The sequence below is a fragment of the Plectrocnemia conspersa genome, unplaced genomic scaffold (assembly GCF_051122295.1).
Source record: "Plectrocnemia conspersa isolate PC_06_02 unplaced genomic scaffold, ASM5112229v1 ptg000012l, whole genome shotgun sequence".
In the NCBI taxonomy this organism is placed as follows: domain Eukaryota; kingdom Metazoa; phylum Arthropoda; class Insecta; order Trichoptera; family Polycentropodidae; genus Plectrocnemia; species Plectrocnemia conspersa.
This window is the reverse complement of record NW_028277176.1, coordinates 29,194,808-29,209,997: the sequence shown is the minus strand read 5'-3', so window position 1 is coordinate 29,209,997 and position 15,190 is coordinate 29,194,808. Positions and strand designations below refer to the sequence as shown.

The window sequence follows — 15,190 nt, the reverse complement described above, 5'->3', positions numbered from 1 at the left end:
TGAAGGTTCTTTGATAAAAATAACTCTCAGGTGGAGTGGAATCGTGGCGACAAGCGGAAATTTCTTGTAGGATGTTAGGAGGCCTTCGTACGTTGCCGATAACAAGCGTGAATAGCAAGTCCTCCGTAGTAAAGTGAATAAATCAATCTCCGAATGAATGATTACGCGATAAATAATGTAAGGGCTCTACGTCCGTTCTCTGGGAAATGATGAATTCAGCTCGCACAGTGCGCGCGCGCGCCCGAGAATCCATATATTTCGCGATTTTAATATTTAAAGATTTTCAATTTCCGCAAGAGAACAGCAACACTTGGTATCCAGGCTGGGAAAAAATCACACGGATAAACAAGGAAAAAAACTGAGGCGAATCTGTCGCGCATAAACATCCTTAATTTAAATTACACAGATAAATTCGCGAAAAATGAACAGCGACGGCGAAGAAAATATAAAAACTTTTATTACAATACAGTTTGACGTGACGAGAGCAAAAAAATAAAAACTTTGGCAAAGAAGGAAAGCAGCTATTTTTTTCTTACAAACGAAAATTACAGATAAACGAAATTGAATTCAGGTTTCGTTCTGTTTATACTTTTTTGTTTTGTTCTACAGACTTCATATTGTTAACGTTAAAAAAACGTTAACAAGTCTTGCTATGATGTTACCTAATACAATTTATAAAATGAATTCTTTTAAATAGCATCGGACGCGTTTAGACGAAGGAACACACAGTCGGCGATCTCTAGCAAATACCATTGTTAGAAATTCGCACTTCAATCCATTAAAATCGTCAGTCAATAGGGGCTGTTTCTCAGCTGTTTTAACAATCAAAGCATTATCATCCTTATGTATGTAGAATACATATAAATAATACAAAAAAACTGTACGAGTTAATTTAATTGAGACGCACATGCTGTATTATCATATTCTCGAATCGAGGTAAGTTGCGCATACATATACACCTGATTTATTTTTGCACGGTTTTAAAAAATCATTTTTTAACACAGATTGTTTTGCTTTAACAGGATTAAACATTGATCGAAATATACTGCAGTAAGTATATCTAATTTAAACCCATCAACACTGAATAGCTCATTTGGCAAGCCTACCATAAGTTTTATGACCGAATCTAGGAAGCACGATTAGGAAAAAATCGTTTCTACTTCCTCGAACATTTACCAGTCGACAAAAAAAATAAGAATGCAAGGGATGATTATATTAATTAAGTTCCACAAAATAAATTTTAATTTTAATTCATACAAACATAAATTGCGCAAATACTTATATATATAGTTTTTCAGCACTTGACATTACAAATAATATTATTACGAAGAGTAAACTCGTTGAACTAGTTTCAAAATTTAATTAAACAATTATCATACACATAATATTATACGGTCATTTTGCGCACTGACCGCTCTCGAGTTACGGACGAACAATCTGCGTATACATTTTGAGGGTTTCAACGGGTCAGTTTGCATTTTCGGTCCGGAAGCCCGCATCCATTGATCGCTCCAGTTTACGTGTTTGGGTGGGTGCGTACGTGTGCTTATCCGACCTGAAAGTTGATAATTAACCGACCAATGATAGCACTTCATGATCGGAAAAACTTTATGCCGATACATAGACGTGCGTTATAAAGCATTCATTTTAAGCCTTAAGTTAATGGGATTTTCAAAACGGCGACGAAGTTTCAAAATAGATAATCGTTTAACAACTCCCAACTATTTATTATATTATCTATACATACATACATAACTATGTTGGAATAAATAGAAATTGTTAATGAATGAGAAATTACAAACTAGACAAAATGTCGCGCCTTGAACGAATGCTAAAACGATAAGATAATAAAATCAAATATGTATATAGAGAGATAAAAGTTTGCAAAACAAACAGGCGTGTATTTTTCAAACTATTGTAGCAAAAAATATTACAAATGTATGTCCATATTTTACAGAAACGATAAAGAACTGTTTCACTATAACTAGATCCATCTGGATTTACACAAAAATATATTCTTCAGCTCATCCATAAACACTTTCTTTTCTAATAGGTCTGCATACAAAGTGTAGCAGTTTTTTTTCAATAAATAATTAAAATAAGCAATAGAAGTGTAGAGTACGCTCGGGATAAGGATTCCGGTTTGTTATTGTGTGCGTGAACTGTGTGGCTCAAAACAATTTCGCTCAGAATATTAATTTTTTTTATTTTAAAAGAAAATATATGTTTATTTAACATACATATATCTGAGCTAAGTTGTAAATTTCAACGGACAATTAAAAATATATTATATAATCGAAGAAACCAGACATTGATGTCATTAATTTCTTTCCTACTATGAATTTTTTTTTGTGAATTATATCAATTTAATTTAAATGATTAAATAATTATAATCAAAAGATTAGTATCGCTTATCACCATTCAAAGGCGAATTAAATATTCCAATACAATTTGATTGGGGTGTAGTATTCATAAATTAATATAATTGAGTTCGAAGTTAATACATCAAGATATACATAAAATATAACGTGGACCACCTACCCCACCTCCACAGTCATTCCAACTATTTCAAGCATTCACTCCAAGGATCACTGCTAGGCCGCGTTACATCACTCGCAAATCCCTCGCTGCATTCTCGCGCTCGCTAGCGTGATTTGCAACAACTGGCAATTAACATCATAGAGCGTCGAAGCCGTAATTGCATTAGCGGGGAGCTCGCTCGGACACACAATGGACGTCGCGCGCGCTACCAGTATAAATCACGTTTGGCCAACGGACGCGATCAATTGATAGGCTTTCCAAATACAGTGCATCAGACAGGACGCTGTGCAGTCGCCAAACGGCCCTTGCGATAGATTGCGTCCGCAGACGATAGCCATCTCCACCCCTGCCCAGCCCGCGCGCAATTTACACCTAGGCCGACGCTTATGGCGGACGGTGTCGCAATTAATTTATCGTCGCTCGGCTCCTTTGAAGTGGTTTCCGTGTCCGCAATGACCATTAGCGGTCGCTGTCGCGATATTGGACCTGATCGTGATCATCGCCTAACATTAATTCGTAATTAAATACGGCCGACGTGTGTTGTTGTTGATTACACCAGTTTTAGCACTGGGCTATGTATGTAATCTTCACGTGTCTCGCTCGTTGCGTCATTACAACCTTAGGAACTACGACTCCGGTAAGTCAGTCTAACTGGGTCATTAGCGCAGATTGTTTAAGTGTTTGAATAATGATCATTTTTCGCCTTAACGCTTCATCTGGGTACACCTGTATAAGTGATTTTACTAATGTGCATCATATATGTATTAATATACAGTTTTAAAAGGCAAGTTTAAGGGTTATGGCTCTAGGGGTGGTTGACCTCGCGGCTAATGAGACTCTTTATAGATATATTTACATAAGTGCGACGGACGATTTTGGCGAGACGTTTCCTCCAAGCGGTAGTGAAGCTGATGCAGGTGATGATCCCCGTGGATGGCTGCCAGCAGCGAGTGTCAGGAGATAGTTCTTCTTGCGGCTGGTTGATCGGGAGTTCCGGATCGTCTCTTCGCGTCTGTCAGTGGGGGCGCGTCTGCTGATCTCGTCGGATGGCTGTTGGTGACTCTCACTCTCCGACTGTCTGTCTCTCTCATCGGAGTCCGGGCTTATATACTGATTAAAGGCTTGCAGAGCAATCGCATATGTGCAACGATCTTCCAGCCAATCGCTACAGTCGCTTTGTAGTACGGCGACATACGTCTACGCATTTGGAAAGCGACGTTCGCTCGTCCAACGTCGTATTGCATTTTTCAAAAACGGTCACGGATGTGGTATTTATGATATCCGTGAACGTTTCGCCTCAAAGGGATTCTCTTAACTGTGAATAGTTACTGTGAACTCGTGTTCTGTGCGGTCTTTTACATTCATTGTTAATAAATAATCGTTTTTGGTCACAGTAATTAAAGGTTTGAGACAATGATCCTTTCAAATGTAGTCATCTGCGTGTGGTCGTTACACAAGTTAAGAAAATACACGTACAAAATTGTCTATAGAATCCAAAACATACTATTCAACCGTTCTAATGTTACGCGCCACATACGGGGCTCAGCCGCTACGCGACCATAATGCCAAAAGCCACATACGGGTCAATGACAGAATCTGTAACTTAAGCTACGAAATAATAGTACAAACATTTTTTAATAACAAATGATAATTGGTGTAGAGCTTGACTAAAACTATTTTTGTTTCTCAAAAGCTACAATGTAGTCAGTTTAGGGTGTCCCTTCAGTTATCGCCTTTGTAATATGATACTTCTCGACCAAATTTCACGCGTTAGATGATAGGGTGGCATGCAAAAATGCTGAAAAGATTTATTATCGTAATATTGCTGGTTTATATTTTATACAAAATATGTATTTTTACTTTGTATAAAAATGTTAATTTGCTAATAAAGCAAAAAAATAATTTAATATTGTTTTGTTGTGACAGCAAATGGTGTCTAAATGCACCGAAAACTGCATCCAGAGGCTCCTTTTGGGTTATAAGAGTCCTTGACAAGTCTTTAATACTTGACATATATTTTTTATAATTCTAAACATAGTTGGTATTAGGGTTGTGTAGTACGAAAAATATCGTGGCATAAAAATGGTCAAGAAATATGCTATTTAAGCTTTGGTGCCCTAAACAAACAGTTTAACGGTATCTAAAGGAGGTCGGAAAACACAAAATAAAACATGTTGCGGTGAGACTTTTAATAAATTATTTGTCCTACACCACGTACTAATAGTAAAAAAAGAGACGAAAAATCTCTATGTAAAAGAGGTGGATGTAGTCATAGGAGTGGGTCGGATAGGGTTAAGGCGCTCTTCGTTAACCCGCGCGTTATTACCCAAATGAAACGTTGAGTAAAATGCTCTCGGGCATGCGTTTAACGAACGCCAATAAACACCCTCGTGTGCGCAAATTCGCGCCGTGTACGTAGGTGTATGTCGAAATTGCTACGGAGAAGAGTCGACATTTCATTGAACACGGCGGTAATTACAATGTTCGTCGACTTTTCAGTGTTTTCGTCCCGCCTCGGAGACATTGTACGCCAGAATGGAAAACGACCGCGATACCAACTACCTATTTATACATACATGTGGGTGCATATCTTTCCCTAAGCTTCGCGAGTCAGAGAAGAACGCTCGCGAAATATTCTCATTTGTGTAATGGCGATGGGCGTGTCTTTTGTTGTTCAACTCTATCTTATGTTTGCTTTTCTTTATTTTTTTATTATTAAATTTTGTTCCTCGTTGACAAGCGTTATTTAATTTGACGTTTTAATGGCTTCTACGGACGCTTTCCGTTCGTTTACCCCGTTTCAGCACAGTCCGCTAATTAACTACTTTGATGAATGTTTTTGCGAGATGTGACCGAGGAGTATCATAATTATAATACGGTTTTAATAAAGAAAAATACGGTTTGAATAATGAATTCAGGTTCATACATACATATCTATTTATTTTTGTTTTAAAAATAATAGAGTATTAAATGTTTCATTTTAATTATTTCGGCTGCCAAAAGATTTTAATCATTTAATTGTTGCTGCTGTGGACTTGTCAGCAATGTGTTGGAGCAACTACTACTAAATACATATGTTAGTTAAACTTTGGTGAAATAATATTACCATAATAAATAACATTATTTATATTGATTCAAACGAGATAGAAAATGCCTGCTTTTTTTGTCGATGTTTAGCTTTAAAATGGCTGTCATCAATAACTAGACATAATAAAAGACATTCGAATTGTAGTCTCTACTATCTATAATATGTATGCGGAACAATCACCGCATTACGCATTCTGATTCGAAACATTGGGTTGTCCCTAGAGTCTCCAATTACTCGAACCATCAACTACTCGAGTATCGAATATTAAAATTTTAAAATACTCGAGTACTCGAGTACTTTCGAGTATTTACCAAATGTACCAAAATAGCTATTATTCAAATTCGTGCACATATAAATAAATAAATAAAATACTTAGTATGTTAATTTTTACAATTATTTTAACTTCACGAACATACTTTTTAAAAACAATAATGCAAAAAGTGTCTCGAATTTAATATTACTGCTAACCTTTGGTTTTAATATTCCCGTTATGGAAAAAACCCTTTCCGTTGCTGTTGATGTTGGTCTTATTGTCATTAACGCGTTGGATAAGGCTTCTAATTTATATCTGTTCGCTTTTTATAGATATAAATTTTTTTGAACTCTCTTCTTATGTTCTCTTCTTTCATTCCCTTCTCTGCTTTTCTCTTATCTCTTTCGACTATTGACAAAATAGCATTTTGTAATTTTTCTTGAATAGATTTTTTTTCTTAACAATATACAATATTCTCCTCCTTCTGATTAATGCGAAGAATTTGAATCTATATCCTTCGAAGATGTATTTGGGTGAATTCCTTTCACTCTAGAGCTAAACGGTTCGCAAAGAACTGACTTTACTTTAAATGCCTTTAAAACACACAATTGTTTTGATTTATATTTTAAGCTGAGGGATCAGTATAAACAATTTACAACACTTGACGCTACAACTGCATATTCATAAAACCTAAAAAATTTTTTTGATGATATTTCATATTGTTCTTTGCCATAAATTAGATAAGTCGGGACTGTCGAACAGAAAACACAAAATAAATTTCTCCGTCGTGCCCACTAACATAGCCGACGACCGGAACTATGCAACTATGGAACTATGAAAAAATTATACCTGATAGTAACCGCTCTAGCTCGGGACTTCGGGCATAAACGCCAAATAAAAGCAAGACGTTAACCTTTGCCGGACCGAGTTAAAGTTATTTTTGTTTCTGAAATATTTCAAATTTTTTTAATTTCGAGTATTAATCGAGTAATTTTCAAAATACTCGATTATCAAGTACTTGTAAAATAGACAAAAATACTCGAGTATCGAGTACTCGATTACTCGAATTGGAGACTCTAGTTGTCCCAAAACACACTTACATACATAGCAGTTAATCGATGCTAAGTAATATTTATCGTATGCACATGAAACCAAGGCGACCTTGCCTGTGTAAACATTCCACGATTGCGAGAGATGGGGACTTTGCGTCGGTTGGAGAACGTGGTCCATTTGACTGTGCACCGTAAGTGGGTTACGCAGATGCTCCATCGTGCTCTGATTCGATAATTGAATTGAATCATCGAGAGATGGAAGCGGACATAAACATTCAACGCAGTGAATGACTTTAATTGTTTATTTTTCTAACACAAATAATTCAGAACGTAGCATGTGTGAAACTCGAGGGTTGTGTTTCAGAATCGACCCGATAGTTACCCCTAATTTGTATTCTTTGCACCCTTACACGTTACCCGGGGTCAGTGGCAATCAGAAGTTTTTAGGCCCGACACGATATGCGTATCTCACTCTATAAACAAGCTGATTAGTCTAACAAAAATATATATCTTATATATTTAAATACATAGGTAGGGTAATAAGTTCGCGGAATGGAGATTAGTACTAATTCACACAGTTGGAATGCATAACTCATTATTAGTATATGTACCAAGTATTAGTACAATTACGAGTACATTAAGTTTCTCTCAATACAAGGAAAAACATCTCAAGAGATTCTAGAGGAAATGTTTATGGGGACTGTTGCCCTGAGAAAACCATGGTTTACAAGTGGGATAGCCTATTCAAGCAAGGAAGAAAGTCGACTGAAAATTATTTATTTCCTAAAATGAAAAAAATAGCTTTGAGAAAAAAAATTAAGAACGATAAATTAGTTAAAACTGCAGTTGCAGACTACTTTGAGGGTAAAGAAAATTTTTTTTTATTTTTAAGGTTATAAATAATCTTATAGGAAGATCTGAAAAGTGTATTAGAATAATGGATGAATATATCGAAAAATAAAAAATAAAATTATATTTTTTTAACCTCCTTCCGCAAATTATTGACCTCCCACCGTACATGTGCAGGACATAACAACTTCCTTGCACAGAAAAAATATCGATGAATAATAACAAAACACATAAAAAAATATTTACAGAAAATAAATTATATATAATAATCACTAAACCAAAATATTAGAGAAGTTTTCAATACCAGATATGCATAAGATTTAAAAACACTAAGGTTCGTATGGGATTCGAGCACAGGTATTTTAGGTCAATAGTCAGGGACAAGGACAAGGCAATGTATTTAGATGACTTGTGTTACATATTGATAACAATGTCAAAAGTAAAATTAATTTTTCATAAGCATTAAATGGGAAAATTAAAATCTGCATGACAAACTTTATCAAAAGCTTTTTCAAAATCAGTGTAGATGATATGTACCCGATTGGTTATTTTGAGATTTTTGTCACAAAATTTGAAAAAATGGCAAATTTCTTGCTATTAATCTCGATACACAAAAGCCAGTGCATCAATCAAGTATATTTCAATTTGTAAGAATGTCTCACCTTACATATTGAAATATGTATATTGTACTGTAAATGTAGTAAATATATTGTTAATTTCCGATCATAAAACCTACACAACACACACGTACATAATAAAACCTGTCAGCCTGGTGATGAAACGAATATAAACTACCTCAATTATTCACCCATACCTAAAAATTTGGACGACGTTAATAATTTAGTGACGTATTTTTTTGGTACGTTATATCCAAAAGGGATAAAAAGTCCGGTCCAGTGTCCCACGGATGATGCTGCAAAATAAATTTACACGAGCTCTTTCAATTTTTTGTACCAAAGTGTTTTCCGCGAGGCGGTCTCTAGCTTCCCCGCGATTAATCTCCGTCTTTTTCGCTAACGAAAGACGATGTCAATATCGCGCGATAAGCGCGTTTTTCCCTCCGTTGGTATTTCGTTTCGAGCCCTAAGAAAGATTTTCTTAAAAATTACATTATCCCCGACATGTTTTCGATTTATCGGCATAAATATTCAACGACACGAACACTCGCGATAATCGCGGCTTATCTGCATATCTCCTTCGAAGACGTTCGAGACCAATATGCGAGCGAGGTCATCGGTGGCATGTTCGCGTTGACCATAATGGTCATTGGAACAAAGCCACTCGAGCGGTTTGATTAGATTAGCCAAAACCGAGAAGGTTTAAACTTTCTCATCAATAATAGAAACTTTAAATCGCGCCGATGCACAACCGTGAACGAGAATCGACAAAAAAAGGCAGCGTCCCTTCATACCTTCGTCTACCTACCGGCAATAAAAGGGAAGCCGAACTACAATATTTCATGGGCCTTGCCTCACGCACAGGTTATACCTATCTATCACTTGAGTTACACGCAACCAGGGAATTCGGTCCTATGTGTGATGGGGATTTACGCTATTTCTGGATAGACTTTACGTACATAGCACTCGATGGATATTTTTGCAATTATTGTCCCATGTCCGCTGAGAAGAATAGATAATGGTACGTTATCGCGGGCTCTAAGTCAACGACATAAGTACACAACACAAACATATGAGAAAGAATGAATGTCAGTGTCTCGCATTCCGATCGCGCGATATAAGGCAATGCTTAAAATAAATTAATTAAAACAACGTTTGGTCACACCCATAATGACCGGAATGACGCAATTCGTAAGTTGCTGGACTGATAAATACAGAGCCGTAGGCTCGATTCCCGTAGCACAATCGTTAACCGCAAACAATTACGCTGTTAATAAAATAGGTTCAGTCTTAAAGTATCATAATATTTACTCCTACATGTTAATTTTGTTTCCGTCGTAATGCAATTAGTTGTTTGATTGCGAATACACCAAAGCCTCGTATAACTGTTTTGATATAACACGGTTGATGAATTGTGGCATATCTTTGTACAACACGTTTTATATAACACAGTTTCAGAAAAAAAACAACAATTAGAAATTAATTAACATGTTTGATGTATACGCATATGGATCGCGCTACGACAATATGAGAATTTAACAGTTACACAAGCTTGGAAAAAAAATTCTATTCGAAATTGTATCGATATTATCTCTGCATTCATTAAAGAAATAAATCAATCGACTTTAAATTCTTGCTAGAAAAAGCTGTGTCCAGTAGTCCCTGGAGAAAATGTTTTACCACAAATAGAAGATGAATACCAAAGAATAATTAATTAGTGGAGAAGGCTTGGGATTGGTAGACAATTAAAACATTTTTTTTATAGAAAATGATCCTATGACGGAAAGAAGTTTGAAGTTCAAGAGCAGATCTTGGACTTTGAGTCACATTGAGTTTCAACACAGTCTAGAAAAGCATATAATTTCACTAGCGTCTATTAGTTAAATTATATTTTCAAAGGATAATTGTAAGGCAACACATGTTAAAACCAAAATGTTACGAGCGTACGTGTATCGGATCATACGTTCAGTGAATAGATTGAATATAAATTAGTACATTAATTGTTTAATACAACTGGCATAGTTAGTTAAATTGTATTTATAATAGTAAAAATATAAAGAATACAATGACTAGATAAAGTATGCACTAACTATGAGTTTTAGGTAAAGCTTACAATGCTGCATTTCGTGTACATATACTATCACTAGATAATGTATGCTTTAACTAGGGAATGTGTGAACTCTCAGGTGTGAGCTAGTTACATCGTCAACGAGCGTTCAACTGCGTACGACTAATCGTAGAGCCAATAAAAAGGTGTTGCGAGCGTCGGTCAGAACAGTAAACACCCCATATATTTTATTTTTTTATTATTTTTCTTGTCTGCTATAGCCATGGTTGTTACAAATAACAAAGATAATAGGATAAATTTCGCAATTAGGTTGTAAAAAATGTATACGTACGTGCGTTCTTGTGATAAGCAACTGTGATCGATTAGATTTAGAGTTGGTCGATTTTTTTTTTTAAATATTAATTTTCGTTAATAATAATTATTTTCGAAAGATATATCTCTCGTATACTTATATATTTCTCTACTCGTGTAAAAAGTAACGTAAATTAAATTTTAGCCATAAATGTTTATGTAAATAATATAGAATAAGTAAATAAGTGAATACTGCATAATAAATTTTTACATTGATATCCTAATCGTAGAGCTAATAAAAAAGCTTTGGTCAGAACAGTGAACACCCCATGAATAACTCTACAACGAATCTATAAAATGAGAATTATATAAATATGCAATAAGATTTACCTCACATAAATGATTCAAAATATGTACCTATTAAATATATAAATAATTTTATTTTGAATTATTTGACAAACACCAAAAAGTGAGAGCATACATTAACTACTGAAGTGATTTGGCAGTGCATACATTGACTAGATAATGCGTATATTTTCGAAATTCACATTTTGCTTATAACATATACACGAACATCCGGAGAGTCAGTATTAATTGTAACGAAAATTCTGTGCGGATGTAGAGTAAAATATTCGCGTTGAATGTGAAAATCGGAATCACATATCGATGAAACCGCCCTTTCGGAAATTTATCCTCCATATTTTGCATTTGCGAAAGTTGCTGTTCGATCAAAAAGCAACGTTTTAATTAAAAATTAATTGCAAGAACACAATATGGTTTGGCGCAATTTGAAGGCAAAAAAAACATGAAATTGAACATTTCAATTCAGCATAAATTTTTAATCAAAATAAAATAAAGAGGATCACAAAATCACATTAATTCAAATCGTTGCTTTTCGCGTAAATAATTTCCCAGAGGGTCCAAAAAGCAAGATTGAAAGACATTCAACTTTTATGTCGTAATATTCAATCTTTCTTTTAATTCTTCCTTTGAGGATGAATTCGTCATATTCATAAAAATATGCAAAATGATTGAATTGAATAGTGATATTAGTTTAAAGGAGAGGAAAATTGCATACATATTTATTTATGACATATTTCAGGAGTGAAATTATCATTTTGAAGCACAGGTTTCGAAAGCGATGCTTGTTAATTACAGCAATAAAAAATAAAAGCCACAACAAGCGCCTTTATTTATATATGATTTTTAATGCACGCGTCGATCAATAACGATCTTGTTCACGGATGGTCGCCATTCAAATGACCACCTGTAAGATACACCCTTGTTTCATTAGAGGAGAGTGCAGAGGCATGGTTAACAGTACGGCCTAGACCTGGTCTATATAAGAATAATCATTATAAGTTATATCTAAAATTTACTTCAAAACGAGCGAAATACTTTTCGCAGTGACGAGTACCATAGCTCACACATTGACGGCGGACAGTAACCGTTCGATAAACTAAAGTTGCTTAACTTTGAAAGAAGTTCATGACAAACTTTGTCGAATGTTTTTTGAAAGTTAATATATTATTTAGATAGACGTGACATTTATACGATATAGTAGATCGTGCATATTGAACATGCAGTTTTAAAGAGTTGTCATGCAACTTGGCGATATAAATTAGTGATGAGAGGATTTGAGGTTTGTATTTAAGAAATACAAACCTCAAATCTTAGCAGACCATTAATCATACATTTTTTAATGTTGATTTTAAAGCTTAACCCCATACAAAATAACTAATATAGCAATAAGTAACTATCTGAAAGTATTAGGATATTTTTTAACTTGCCTGAACAATCCGCGATAAAATTACTAATAATTATTTTGAGTAGCTATATAATCGATTCATTTATTCCACATAGGATCCGAGGCTCGTGTTTAAAATTTTAATTAAACGCAATATCAGTTCAGCAATTTGCATATGAATCTACAGGGCGTTTAAGAACGATTATTAACGTCATCATTTGCATAATAAACGCGCGCCAATAACAATAACCGTCAACGCAGATAATCTCCGGGTAATCTAATGCGACCGCTTTCGCACTTCTACCGAAAGTTTTACTAAATAAATTAAAGGAAATTATTTTTTGTTGTATGTATTATATGAACAACTTACTGAACAGAACTTCGTCTCCTAGTTATGATGGATGAATCGGATTGATATATGAGGGCCGCTGCGATGGTGATTTTCGTGGTGTTTTAACCCTTGTTTTATTTTTGCCCAGAAGTGAATGAAAAGCCCTCGTGCAAAAGTCATCGATCACCGACTATGGATTTGCAACCCTATTGCGTCGAAAACGACATTGCGATATGTCACATAATAGCGTAATGCACATGTGACCTTTAACAGCAGCTAATCGCGACACATGTTAAGATATTATTATTTAATCCCCAGCTATATCAAACTTCGATCCATCTAAAGCCAAATGTGATTTAGGAAAGCCGTCCTATTATGCGAAAGTTTCCGGATCGACAGTTTTGTAAACGGTCCCTTTCGCCCTACGACTCGAATTCGAGAAACCAATTTTATTAATCAATCATGTTTATGGATAAGAAAGAATACGCTTGCACGAAATGACCTTGTGTTTGCGTTTGCGAAAACCGAATCGGATTTCATTCATTCATCGGATTTGATTTGTGTACTTTTTATGAACACATGATTAGTGATGCACGTATTCGAAATCTTTGCACACTTTTTTCTTCGCATTACATAGAACAAATTAAGCTTTTTCTCATGCAAATGTCGAAAGAAACTGAATTGGTCTTATATTCGCATTCTTAATTTACCGAAACGTCGTAAGTGTATCATATATTTAGCTGATCCAAATACATAATTTCGTGGCAATTTTATACTTTAACTGAAACCAAAAATATGGTGATTAGTTTTACACCAAGAAAAGAAAAACGGCAAAAAAGAGCGTATATTATGAAGAAGAAAAAAATACGATTTCAAAGATTACTGTGTGACCAATATATTTTCAATTTTCAAGTCGCAAGTAAAAATATTTGGGCACTATGGTATATAAGTTAGGAGTGAGAAATCGAGACACATTCTCCATATTTTGCCTCTTGGCTGCGAAGTAAAATATGCAGAATATGTTCATTGTATTTTTTTCTTAGGAATTCCTATTTTCCAGTATGATACAACCTACTTCAGCCCTCTTTCTATACTACATATTACATTAATATGATGAAATTATTATATAAAATTTAAATCTATTGTAGTACCTTTTTATTGAACCATATTATAAACGATGATGATTTTTAATTTGTTGTGAATAAATGTATATCAAATTGATTTATTTATTTGGACTTTTAAAAATTAAGATTTTTTCATCAATTATTCAGTTTGAAACCGCTTCAAAAAAAGGACCCGGATTATTAATACGAAGGAATGAACCGATGGGTACTTAAATAAAAAATAATTCATCATATAGAAATTATATCATTTCTAATTCCCGATTAATAAAATAATTATTAAACAGTAAGAAATAGTGTGTTGCCGCCCCGAATTATGGCATTGGAAGGGCAAAGATATTTTATCACTTCGCTTTCGACTTGGAACGAATGAGAGTTTCGCTGAACTCGACGTCGTGAATTTCAAAACTGTCGTGAAGAAAAGATTGATCAAGCAAGTATTCAACATATTTTTTTAATTCTAAAAATATGTGGTATTGAGATGACGTACTACGCAAAATTATTTTGACACATAAACGGTTAAGTAGATTCGTTGCAGAGATGGTCTACGATTAGTTTGGTTGTCAAACAAGCTCGTCTGGCAAATCTTGTTAGTTAAGCTCAAAATTAAAGCATACACTATCTAGGGAAAGTATACACGAAATGCAGCATTGAGCTTCAAATTAAATTCATAGTTAGTGCATACTTTGTCTAGCCATTGCATATTTTATCGAAATTTAACACTGTAACATCTATAAATATGATCGTTACGTCGCAAGGTACGCACACGGTATTAAATAATTTACAGCAGAGCACTCGTGAGTCGATAGTATTTGAAAAGTAGAAAACCTTCAATAGTTGCCTTATTGACATATGATATTGCATATAAAGACTTCAATCCAAATAGTTATAATTTGAGTACCAAATATAAAATTAAACTTTATACTGATATAAAGCTTGAAACACTAATGCTCTATGTTTCGATTCTCTATATATTTATGAATGTATGCGAATAGTCGAAAAAAACGAATATGAATATTGCACAGATGTGTGTGAGCTATATTATATTTGTGACAAATGCAAATACGCTAATATGCAAGTGTTGCCAGGTTAAACATGTGTTGTGGTCAAGATGCTTGGATCAACCCAAGCGGGAGTTTCCCGCTCGCACTTATACCGCTGGCTTCCGTGATGTACGGAGGCGTGGTAAGTCTATATGTTATTAAGCATTTAGAAAGAAACAAATAGAAATC

General features: G+C 34.6%; 1 protein-coding gene and 1 long non-coding RNA gene across 2 annotated transcripts in view; both read right to left on the bottom strand.

Moving 5' to 3' along the window:
* Positions 1–15,190, bottom strand: part of Sdc (Syndecan) — a 323,379-nt gene that overhangs the window by 301,549 nt on the left and 6,640 nt on the right. The window lies entirely within an intron of this gene.
* LOC148228888 (uncharacterized) lies at positions 2,343–11,118 on the bottom strand. Its single transcript, XR_015811743.1, has 2 exons — positions 6,945–11,118; positions 2,343–5,846 (listed from the first exon to the last, which is right to left on the bottom strand). It is a non-coding gene; the product is annotated as an uncharacterized LOC148228888 (long non-coding RNA).